Source organism: Parus major, chromosome 28 (genome assembly GCF_001522545.3).
Source record: "Parus major isolate Abel chromosome 28, Parus_major1.1, whole genome shotgun sequence".
Taxonomy (NCBI): Eukaryota; Metazoa; Chordata; class Aves; order Passeriformes; family Paridae; genus Parus; species Parus major.
The window spans coordinates 4,935,571-4,947,578 of record NC_031797.1 but is presented as its reverse complement, the minus strand read 5'-3'; the positions used below and the strand labels follow the sequence as shown (position 1 = coordinate 4,947,578).

Here is a 12,008-nt window from a genome sequence, read left to right as displayed (position 1 = left end):
AGGCCAGACAGTCACACCTGTGTTTAGCTCATTTACTTATTGTTCAGCCCAAGAAGCTCATTTAAGAAAAACACAGGGTTGCATTGATAGAGAATGTGGTCTACAGGATTTGAATTCCTCCCTGTGCAGTTGCATGGGATTGCAGTAGAAGAAACTGAGTTAATATGTCCCCTGGGGGTCTGTCTTGGCTCTAGGCAAAGAATTAATGAATGAGAAGTATATCCTAAAGTAGATTTCTTTCTGGTATGATACAGCCCAGCTTCCTGGACTTCTCTGTAGTTGTCCTGATTTATATCAGGTGAAGATTTTGCCCAGTTGGGATAAATCCCCACTCCTGTGTCATGGTGTTTTATGGAACTGATGCGCTACAGAGTGGGCCCACAGCAAACCCTTGGCTATCAGAATTCCCTGAAATTACAAGTGAAGAAGAAAGTGCTGAAATATGAATCCTGTTCTGGGTTTTACAGGAAACCAAATCAACCAATGACTGATATCAGCCTTACTAGATGGATCCTTTGCTAGAACACAGCAAAAACTCCCACCCCCATAGACTTCAATTTTCTCTAAGACCTGATAAAACATTTGCATCACAGACTGATTCTTCTCAATTGAAAACGTAATTGCAAACAGCAATTTGCAGGAGTCAAAAGACTCAGTCCTACTTTTACTGGCTCACCTGGGTAGGGTGACTGCCTGGTAGAGTTGCTGTGGGCCATGAGAGCCTTAGTTGCAGTCCAAGGTGGGCTAATGAGCTCTCCAAGCAAATTCCAGCACCAAAGAGGCTACAAACTACTACCCCTACAAACTTGGAAGAGCTTTAGGCTCTGTTCTGGAGACCCCAAGGGATAGTAGCACTGGGTGATTTCTAAGGGTTTTCAGAAGAGTAACTTAGAAAATAATTCTACTTTTGCTAAGTTTAGGCCTTCTATGGAGGGTCTGGACCCTTGTCAGAAAATGATGATGGACCCACAACCCCAGAAAGCCGCCATTTACTGCTAATGCCTGAGGATGAATGTGTTGAGAGCAATTCAAGCTCTGTCTTACTGCAAACATTCTCAAAGTGCTCCTAAAGCTATAGACTGCCCTCGTTCTAAGGTGTAAAATGGATTTCCAGGAGCAGGCACTAAAGAGGAAGAGCCTTGATTATGAGAAAAAGACAGTTGTGGATTATCTGAAGGAGGATGAAGGCATCTGTGGATGGATGAACAGGTTTGAAACCCTGCGTGACTGAAGAACAAAACCAGTCAGAGGATGAGGTTTACATTCTCCACATGTCAGGGTCAGTTCCTGCTTGGTCAAATGCCATTTTTGTTTGCTTGTCTATAGTGCTCCAAGTATTTGCCTCTTTCTTACTCAGATAATGCCAAAGAGCACAGCCAAAGCCATGAGAGACGGGGAGTGTGAGAAGGGCTGAAGGAAAGCAGATGGAAGAGAGCTTGCCCACGGGAAGGCAGTCTGGCCACCAGTGTTGGTAAGTCCCTCCCTGCATGCCAGCTCAAGGACTGTTCAGAAAGCAGCTCCAAGTGTTTTCAGCATGGTGCCCATGAATAATTAACCCAAACAAAACAACAAATAGTGTTTCCTCATCAGCACTCCATGTGGTCCCAGCTGCCAATGGATGGTAGTAAGACTTACTCAGCTCCTGAGAGTAATGAATCAGTGAAATGCACAGGAAAGGGGATTTCTGCCTGGGTAATGGAGCAAGAAGGAGCTGAGGTAGACTTTGCTTAGGGCCCTAGATGGGGACATGGGACATCTGAGCCTCCTTCTGACTTGTTCTCAGGATTCTGCAGAAAGTTGCTGGTCTTGGCTTTTGTTTTCCTACATGTAAGTGTGAGATAATTATTTTTCCCTTTCAGCCTGTCCATCCAGCTGTCAATGACTCAGGTTAGGACTGTCTGGGCTCAAGAATACTTTGTATACAGTGGAGCTCCATTTCCAGATTACAAGCTCTGTACAGCAAATGATTGATAAGTGCACTAGAAACAGTCCTGGAGCTTGGCAGCCTCTGTATGTCCAAAGGACAGGAACTGCTTGGTCTCTGTTACAGCAAGCACCTCACCTGATCTCAGGGACCCACAAGTTCACCAAAACTGCCTCATTTTGGAGCCAGGGTTTATATGGCAATGAGCTTCCTTGTGTTCTTAGAACTGCAGCTGATCCCCTGCTTTACCCTGCTCCAATAACTTCTGAACCAAAAATTCAACCCAATTTGATGGGAAGAGAGAGGTGTCACAGACCCAGAATTCCTGCAATTTTCATGAACAAACAGCAGCTGGATAGAAGAGAGACATTTAAGTTAATATTCTGTTGAAGGAAAGGTAATTACACCCCTTGCTCCCTGCCTATTTTGGGATGCAGCAGCCAGGTGACTAGATGGCATTTAGATATGACCGGTCAATCAGTTCCTGCCCAGTTTCAAACCAGTCCCTGCACATGCTGCCCCTTCCCTGCAATGCAAGAAGCTGCTGGAACAGCCAAGGATTTTGCTGGGAAGTTCTGGAGGGCATCAGGTGCCCTGAGGATATTGCAGTAAGCTGGGAGCACCAAGGAAAGAAGAAATAAAAAGCAGTTGTAATACAAATCAGAGGAAGAACAGGTTTCACCTGTTCCTTACTCACAGAACAACTTGATTTTTAGATTCAAACTTATTTTCAGGAAAAGAAATGGATGTTTCACTAATCTCTACAGTATTTTCCTGAGAAAATTCCAGTGACTGGCAACTCTTATCAAATGCCCCAAATTTTCATTGTCTGGTTTTTTGGCCATGAGAAAACACTTGATTCTTTTTTCCCAATGCAATTATTTGACAAAATGCTATGGAAAATAGAATTTTTCATTTTCCCAAAGAACAAAAATATTCCCCTAATAACAGACTTTGCACAGAAAGAGATTCTAAGACAAAAACATGAATATAGTCACAGCTGAACATCTCTCAGTCCAAGCAACTGGGATGGACAGAGTGGGATGGGACTAAGTGTGGGAAGAGGGGATGTGAGTTTCCCAAGGTCAACCAATGAGGCAGGTGCTTGAGGAGAGCTGGTGCTGTTGGGTCAGCAGTTCTGCCACTTGGCCATGCGGCGCCTCTGCGTGTCTGTCTATCCTGAAATAATTAATTTCTTGGAGCAGAGCCAGTACTTTTCTGAGTGCTTGGAAAGTGCCTCACACAGCCCTGGGTGTAGTCATAAATAATAATTAAAATTATAATAATAATATTAAAGTGGATGTGCGCCACTGGAGGTGGGACACACCGCACAACAGAGTCCTAAATCTATGCCCCTTATGTAGTAAAAGGTACAGTTTGCTTCACAAAGCCAGAGACAGGATTTGCTTCCTTGGGCTTGATAATCACAGTCATTAGCTCTGCAAAAGGCAAACTGACCTGAGCTGAATTAGGTCCAGTACCTACTGTAACACCTCCTGACTGTAGCTGGCAGTTCTGGTCAGCTCTGGAGGCTTTTTGCAGCTCAGGGGGATATCTGGAAAGACTAAATTAACTGTGGTGGTGTGGGGAGCTGCCTGGACTAATGTTTTCTTCAGAGATAGGCTTTGATTGACACTTCAAATCTGCCTGACAATCTTTTATTCTAAGCGCAGTTGCTGCCTTTCTTCAGAGCAGGAAGAGCTGGTTTGATGCATCTTATCACATGGGAAAAAGTAGGAAAAAACCCACAAACCACCTAGAAAGAGCCACAGGACCAGCATAAAAAGAGGTAAAGCTAACTGGATCTATTTGAGACTAATCTATTCTGCTTTTTTTCTGTATGCCATGATCCAATGCAAGACACTTGAAAACAGGGGATGTGCTCTGAGGAACAAGAACTGACTGTTTTTCTTCTGCCTGTTCATTGTGTTGTTGTTTCCTGCAATAGATTTGTTTAGGACTTTGCTGATATGTCCTATTAGTGATGAGAGAATCATGGAATACCCTGAGCTGGAAGGGACCCACAGGGATCATCAGTCCAGCCCCTGGCCCTGCACAGACACCCCAACAATCCCACCCTGAGCATCCCTGGCAGCACTTGTCCAGATGCTCCTGGAGCTCTGGCAGCCTCGGGGCTGGGACCATTCCCTGGGGAGCCTGGGCAGTGCCAGCACCTCTGGGGGAAGAACCTTCCCCAACATCCAATCTAAGCCCCCCTGGCACAGTTCCAGCAGTTCCCTAACATTTCCAGTCCCAGTGCTGGGAAGACAGAGGGATAACCTCTTTTACTCAGTTGTTTTAAACTGCCTGTTCTACTTGTCCTCCCCATTCTGCCTCTCACTCCTAGTTGCAGGTATCCTTAATGCTTGCTGTGTGGTGGGATCACACCACTCAGCTGCAGTCAGAACTTTTATAGTGTAATTTAGACACTGGGGGTTTACCTGAGTCTGGCCAAGAAGGCTGGACCACCAAATGGGCAGAGGGATGCTCCAAATCCTCTTCTGGACACACCTAGGGAAAAATGTCTTTTATTTGAGATGTCTTGTCTCACTTGCTTTTCTAGGTCCTTCAAAACCAGGCTCTTCAGAGTTTTGCCTTTCTGCAAAAGGCAAACTGACCTGAGCTGGATTACTTCCAGAATTTACTCTAACACCTCCTGCCAGTAGCTGGCAGCTCTGGTCAGCTCTGGAAGGCAGGGGGATATCTTTAAAGACTAAATTAACTGTGGTAGTGTGGGGAGTTGCCTGGATACCAGAAAATATGCTGACAGGAAGAACTACTGTGAAATTGATGTTTCCCTTGTTGTCTGTGAACACAGGTGTGGACAAGACCAAGGACCAGCACGGGAAGGTGTGTTAGGTCTTGAGTGTATTGCAAGATGGAATAGTTTGCAACTTCACAGTGCTGCTCTGTGGATGGGACCACTGGTTGTTGGGACTGTGTACCTTCAGGATCCTGCTGCTGATGGAGCATCACAGACAGGATTATCCAAAGCACTGCTGTTTACCTCTGCCTTGGAGCTTCAGCCAGGCCTTTCCAGCAGCTTCTTCTCTTGAGCTTCATGAGCAGAAGACAAGCCCAGGCAGGTCATCTCCACCTGTGACTGTGCTCTAGTCAGGCAGATCAGGCTGAGGCACGTTTCAGTGGCTCCTTGGTGCTTCTCCTGTACCTGAGACATGCATGCATCAAATGTTTCAGTTTACAGGGCAATCAACCTGGCAGCTTTCCTTGCTAAATTTACTTTTTAGAGTTACATCAGTGCTGTATCCAGAGGGAATGGAGGAACAGATGCAGCTTGTGAAGTCTGGCTTTAATTCACCCTCCTCATTTAATTTCCTGCCCAGCCTACTAATCAGTGAGTCTGCACTAGTGGCTTTGGGAATACCAAGGTTTTTCCACATCCAGAAGAATTCAATACAGTGGCTGAACTCTCAGGGTCTCAAGCAGGTTGTGTCACTTTGCTTTGAGACCACTTCATTATGGATTTCCCTCCCCAAGAAGCACTTGCAGACATTCTCCAGCTCATGGCAGCTGCACCTCATTTCCTTGCAGGGCCCACTGGTGCAGGGAAGTTGTGTCACATTATCCTCTCTCAGCCTGTGTGGCATTCCCTCCTGGAAGTGCTTTCCTTCAAGGTTTTCAGCCCAAGGCCTTGATTTTCAGGGCCACACACTTCTTTCTGGGGCTGTGCCCAGGGCAGCTCTGCTGTGCTGGCTGATGTGCTGCTGGGGCCATTTGGGCCTTGTCACCTCCCAGGGCTTCCAGGGGCACCAGCAGAGCCTGGCAGGGGCTCCTTCCTCCCTCACAGGGCCCTGAGAGTGTCATTTCCAGGTACTCCTTCTCCAAGGACACCGGCACCATCTCAGCCCAGTGGTGCTGTCAGGCACTGCCTCAGACATTCAGGGCTGTCAAGAAGTGCCAGTGAAAAGGTTTCTGGCACTTTTTCTTTGTTTAAGCAGACTTCCTCTGTCCTGGGTTTTTTTGGGCTCCTGTTAATTCCAGGCAGTGCTGCTCTGTTGTTTAATCAGCCCGTGTCAAAGCTCTGGGACACAGGAAGGCTGCCTTTGCCTGGTAGTACCTATTTTGTGACACAACTGCTTTACCTCAGGTATTATAATCTGTACCAGATTGCTCTTTGCCTGCTAAAATGGACAGTTCAGATCCAGTTGTAATGCAAATTGCACAGTAGAATAAAAGCCTGGGAGGAAGAAAATCCCAAATAAGTAGTTATGTCAGCCTTTGTTATGGTGTGATGGCTTCAACTCTGCTCATACTCTGTGAAGGATCAAGAGGAAAGAATCTGTTGTGCCTTTGTGCTTTATAGGCAGGAGCTCGATGTAAGGCTGCCTTTAGGCACTGGAGGCCCTGACTGTGTGTGTGTGTGTGTGTGTGTGTAAACCTAACGGACAAATTACACCCACGCTGGAAATTTGATGATTGCCTTGTTTTTTCAAGGCTCTGTTTTATATACTACAGGCCAAACCCATGGGGTAATTGCCAGTCTCTGCACAGGGGCTGAGATGACATGATGAGAGAGAAGCATAGAGATGCTGAAATTTCAATCTGCCACATAATGTGCTCCTAATCCTGATGGCCTTGTAATTGTGATGCTGTCACTGGTGCCACTGCAGTTGTTCTTGCCACTGTTTTCCCATGTTTGGTGCTAAATATTGTAAATGTAGAGAAATATTTAGATTTGTAAAGGAATCTAAATTTACAGTGGAAATAAACACACAGGAGCCTGAAAAGTCAAATGGAAGAGGTATGTTTTCATTTCAAATGGCAAGTCATAGCAATGTAAAGCAATATTTTCTTGATACAGCTGCTCTTACTGCTTTGCTTTTTCCCAGGCCACAGGTAACAAAGAATGAAGCTGAATATTTTCTCATCCTTGAGAATTGAGGTGGGAATATGTGTGTTCATAAAGTGTTGGAGCTGGCAGTCAGAAGGTCAGTGTTGTAAGGGTTACCTGAGCTCGTGCACAACTGGTGAGATCCAAAGTGAGAACAATGCCTGTCCATATCTCCTGGAAATGCTAGCTTCCAGAGGAAGGAACAAGCATGAGAGGTGGTGAAGCCAGATGGATGAGTTGGGTTCAAAGTCCTTCTAGAAGCTATGGCAACATAACTTATATATCTACTCAGAAAAGCCTTTGCAACTACCATAAATGACTTTAAGTGGCCTTATTTTCCTGCTAGCAGAGAAATAAGAAGCTTCAATGGGGAGGAGTAAATCCACTTCATTACACATGTTGCTAGGAATAACACTCTTACTGGTTATTAGTAATAACCCAATCTATTACTGGTAGTGTGGCTGCTGAAACAGGCAGTCTTATCTGCCAAGGAATAACTGTACTGCTCCAAAATTTTGAATGACAGTGGCACAAGGGGAGTCAGAAGGGCCTCAAGTGAGGAAACTCAGTAGGAAGCAAAGTCAACATGGTGCACTTTGGTTATAAACAACATCTGTGACAAATTAAATGTGTCGGGGCCGGTCTATCTTTTGAGGATTTCTGCCAGGCAACCTGAGCTCTTTACATCCTGATGTTGTCCTAAGGCCATCCTTGGTGTTTGTATGTCAGGTCACGAGGTGATGGAGGTGTTGGCTTATTGGCTCATCTTCTGGAGGAAAGAGGGGCTTCTAGACCTTGGATGTGCAAAGCAGCTCAAGCTCAGGGCTTCAGTCCAGGATTGAGGTAAAATTTCTTCATTGAAATCAATGGCAAAGTACCTGATCACTACAGCAGAAGTGTTCTCACACAGCAATGCCCTGGGAAATTCTCTTTTCTCCTGGGAGATTCTGCTCTTATTTATGCAATTATAAATTCATTGTAGCTCTGTTTGAAACAACCGTTTTCATCCGATGCAAATAAGATCAAGATCTGGCCCAGGCTGCTTTTGTACACAATGGAAACTGACTGAATTATGGAAAACAGGAAACAAATCTAATGTAAATCTGAATGGAAATATGCTCTCTGTTACATCAGAATAAATTGGAAGGAAGTCTGTTGATTCTAGTGGAATTCATCTGGATTTACACCAGACTGTGTGTCAGCATTTGTCAGTTGGCTGCACAGAACTCAAAACATCAAAACTCAACATCAAAACTCAAACCATGCCACCTCATCTGAATAGGTTTGAACATTTTCTCCCTTTTCCTTTATATTTAAGCAGTTGCCTCTGCAACCTGATGGCTGATTAGCCTTTTCAAACAAATAAACCCCTGCAAACAGGCATCAACAAATAAACCTTGCTCTCACTATCGTTTGCAGTGAGAATAAATGATGACTATGAAGTACTGAGCTTGGGTTTAGAGTCACTTAAACTTGCTCCTGCTCCTCTGTGTTCATACTTTAGAGCAGTAGGATTGAGCTCACAGGGGGCAGATCTTGACCAAACTGTTCTGATTTCCCCAAAGGATGGAAATCCCAAAGGCAAATGCATTGCCTTCTCGTGGCACTGGGAAGGGCCAGCAGCTTCCTAGGATGCACAGGATTTACCCTTCAGTAGATCAGCAAAATACTGTCATTCTTTCACTCTTTCTCTCTTCAGGAAGATGGTCAGAATGGAGCCAAAACCCTCCCAAATGGAACTAATAAGGAATTATTAGGGAATTGTCACACTCTGTTTCCACAGGCAAGTTGCTGTGCTGGGGAACGTGGGAACCTGTGGGTACTTTTCATGGGAAAGCAAGAGGGTTAATTAATGCCTGAGCAACAAATTTGACTCCCTGAGTGAAAGTCACTGGAAAAACACAATATCTGAGCAAGAGCATAGCCACGTCAACCCTTCCCTTGATTCTCTTATACCCCAGCTTCTTACTTAATTCTGTTTTCAGTCTGTGCTCATGTTTCTCTTCAGATAATTAGTAAAATGCATCTTAATTAAAACAAGAGGAGGAGAAGAAGACAGAAACAAATGAAAGTCCTAAGTCAGTGGGATTTAGGGAGGGGCAAAGCCAGTATTCAAATACAAATCCTGAGGCAAACATGATAATAACAGTTATGGAAAATGCATCAAAGGTAAAGAGTTTTCTGAAAATGGGGTAACTTTCTGAAAAAAAGGACTGGCTAGAGCCTAATGTCCGAGTACCACAGAGACTGACCTGAAACCAGTTTCATGGGGAGAAGAGCTGAGGGAGCTGTGGGGTCAGCATTCTTTGTTTTCCTTTGTCACTGATTTTCTGTGAACCTCAGGAAATTAACTGGGCAAGATTTTCACAAGTGACCCCTGTCTGTAGTTGCTATGATGTGCAGATGTTCAACCTGAGATGTACCCAATCACCCTTTGCTGCACCAGTAGCAACAGAGCACATCTGGATCTCAACCACAGGGTCTGAATGTGCCAGCCACTCCCTCTCAGAATCCTTATGTTCCCATCTGTAAACTGATAAAATAAATACTTTCCTGATTTTATAAAACTATTAAAGGCTCTCTAATGAAACAGAGGCTTTTGAAAGACCTGGGATTATTATGACTTACTTTTGTTTAGGCTTATTCCTAAGCCTATGTTAAAGGCCAGGTTGGATGGGGCTCCGAACAGCCTGGTCTAGTAAGAGGCATTCCTGCCTATGGCAGGTGCTTGGAACTGAATGATCTTTAAGGTCCCTTCAAACCCAAAACATTCTGTGATTCTATGATTCCTGCAGGTGAGCTCTGCCTAATTTGTGAGAGCTTTCTCACTGCTGCAGACTCTGTGTAGAATGCAATGTCTTTGCTGTCTTGTTCCAGTCCTTCACAGCATAACCTGGAATAAATACCCACAGCCGGGATGCACCTGCCAGTGGTGGTTTGATACACAAACAGAAGCTCCAGTTTACTCATTATCACAGCCTCTGTAACTCTGTTTGCCATGTACCACAGGCTTATTCCATCCATGCCAGTGAAGTTGGCATGTGTGAACTTGGGAGCAAAGAGAGAGCATTAATGAGAAGAAGCTGGGTCTCAGCCCAATCCCTGCTCTCTGAAGGACGGCACCATATGCAGTCATACAATCATAGAATCATGGAATGTCCTGGGCTGGAAGGGACCCACAAGATCATCGAGTCCAGCCCCTGGTGCTGCCCAGACCCCCCAACAGCCCCACCCTGAGCATCCCTGAGAGCGCTGTCCAAACGCTCCTGGAGCTCTGGCAGCCTTGGGGCCGGGCCCATTCCCTGGGGAGCCTGGGCAGTGCCAGCAGCCTCGGGGGGAAGAACCTTGCCCTGAGATCCATCCCAAGCCCTGGCACAGCTCCAGCCCTTCCTGGGCTCCTGTCCCTGTCCCAGAGCAGAGCTCAGCCCCTGCCCCTCCGCCTCCCCTCGGGAGGAGCTGCAGCCCCCGAGGAGCCTCCCCTCAGTCTCCTCTGCTCCAGAGGGCTTGCACTAGACTGCAAATACTCGTAATCCTAGGGAACCAGCTAAAGTAAATTTTCCAACCTCCTTGGAGAGTCTCAGCTGCATCACTGGTCTTTACTCACTGCCTGTAAATGATCAAGTGCACACGAGAATAAAGCTGATATTGAGGTGGATGTAATGGAGCCACCACATAGAGTCAAGAAAGAATCACAATTGCAGAGACATTTTCTGCTCCAGCAATACACGAGGATGTGGGGCAGTTTTTTGCATTTATAGGAGTAAAACTCTTTAGGCAAGGACCTTAAAAGGGGGAATAATTATAATTTACTTTTCACACCATACAGTGGGGAATCAGGCCCCAGCTTGTAGCTACAAGCTTTAGCTAGAAATGCTGTGTAAGGACTGTGCTGTACAGTCAGTACAGAAATTTGGTACAGTCTCAGTACAGAGATTTAGTGAATCACATTGATTTCAGAACTGCCTTTCTCAGGGAATGCCACTGTTTTATTCCAGTATGGTTGTGAGGCCCACCACTTGATTCTGATCTTATATTTTGAAAAATTGAGTGATTTTTGGTGGGTATATGCCTGACTTACCTGCATATGCATGTAATGTGCCTTCAAGAGCTGATACAACTTTGATAAGATTCTTATTTAAGTTATTCTTCTAATTAAACCCTATTATGTTGGGAAGAATTCTGTCAATTTCCTCACAGAGACACTGAGCTGAGTCTTACAGCAGGAATCAGGTTTGCCCATGATGGCAATAGAACAGGTTAGTCTGTAAACCCAGAGTAAATTTGCAAACTCCATTTGTTAAAAAGAAATGCATTAATGGATTCTGTGACTGATCTCCTGAAATGTCATTTGAATAGTTTTGACTTGGAGTTTGTTTTATTCCTGGGAAATTTCACAGTACAAAAAGACTTTTATTTTCACTTCTTCATTTGCCAAGAATCTCTTTGGAAATTGTTTGTAATATAGACTGAGGTTTGGGCCTGATCTTAGCTCACATAAGCAGATGCATCTCTATTGACTTCTGTAGAAAGATTCTGATATACCGGAGCTGAGGATCAAGGACAAGAAAATGAAAGAAAGAAACTGCTAGGAATGAAGCTTTTTGACAGGGGAGTAGTTGCTGCAGGAAACGTGTAATCGCCTAAAAAACAACCTTAAAGAACCACTATTTTTTCTAAAATTACAAGCTTATTCTTTGGGATATGAAGGCCTAGAACAAGTCTTCCTGACCCAGTGCTCTTCTTCCATTAATCCCTTTTTATGCTGTTAATTTGAGGCCTTTCCCACTGCTTTCCTGCTCTGCCTCCCAGGGCGTGTGCAGGAAATACTGGATAGTTTGAATTAAAATATTCCACTGTGAAAAAAGTAAAAAAGAATAAATTAAAGTCTTCACTGATAGCGAAGTGGAGAATGTGGTGCTGTGGAAGAGTCTGGATTATTTTAGATTATTTTAGTGCTTCTAAAAGTAAATGCTCAAAAGCCAAATGCAGATAACGTTTTTGGATTGACATGTAACAGATGTGTTCGGATCAAGAAGAGACAGTGACACAAGGCAGATGTGGGAGTAAGGAGAACAACTCATAGACTAATGAGAAATTAACATGGGCAAGAAAAGAAAAAGAGGAAAAATTAGTTAACTGAAGCCTTGGTCAAGCCTGAGCTCATTAGCAAGTGCTCAGAGAGTTGTTCAGAAAGACTCCAGACATAAAGTCATGAGACAAGGCTGTATGACA

General features: G+C 44.6%; 1 long non-coding RNA gene across 1 annotated transcript; it reads left to right on the top strand.

Moving 5' to 3' along the window:
• Nucleotides 1-267: 267 nt before the first annotated feature.
• On the top strand, nucleotides 268-9,281 carry LOC107215521. Its single transcript, XR_004500376.1, has 3 exons — nucleotides 268-1,471; nucleotides 3,593-3,713; nucleotides 4,743-9,281. It is a non-coding gene; the product is annotated as an uncharacterized LOC107215521 (long non-coding RNA).
• Nucleotides 9,282-12,008: the final 2,727 nt, after the last annotated feature.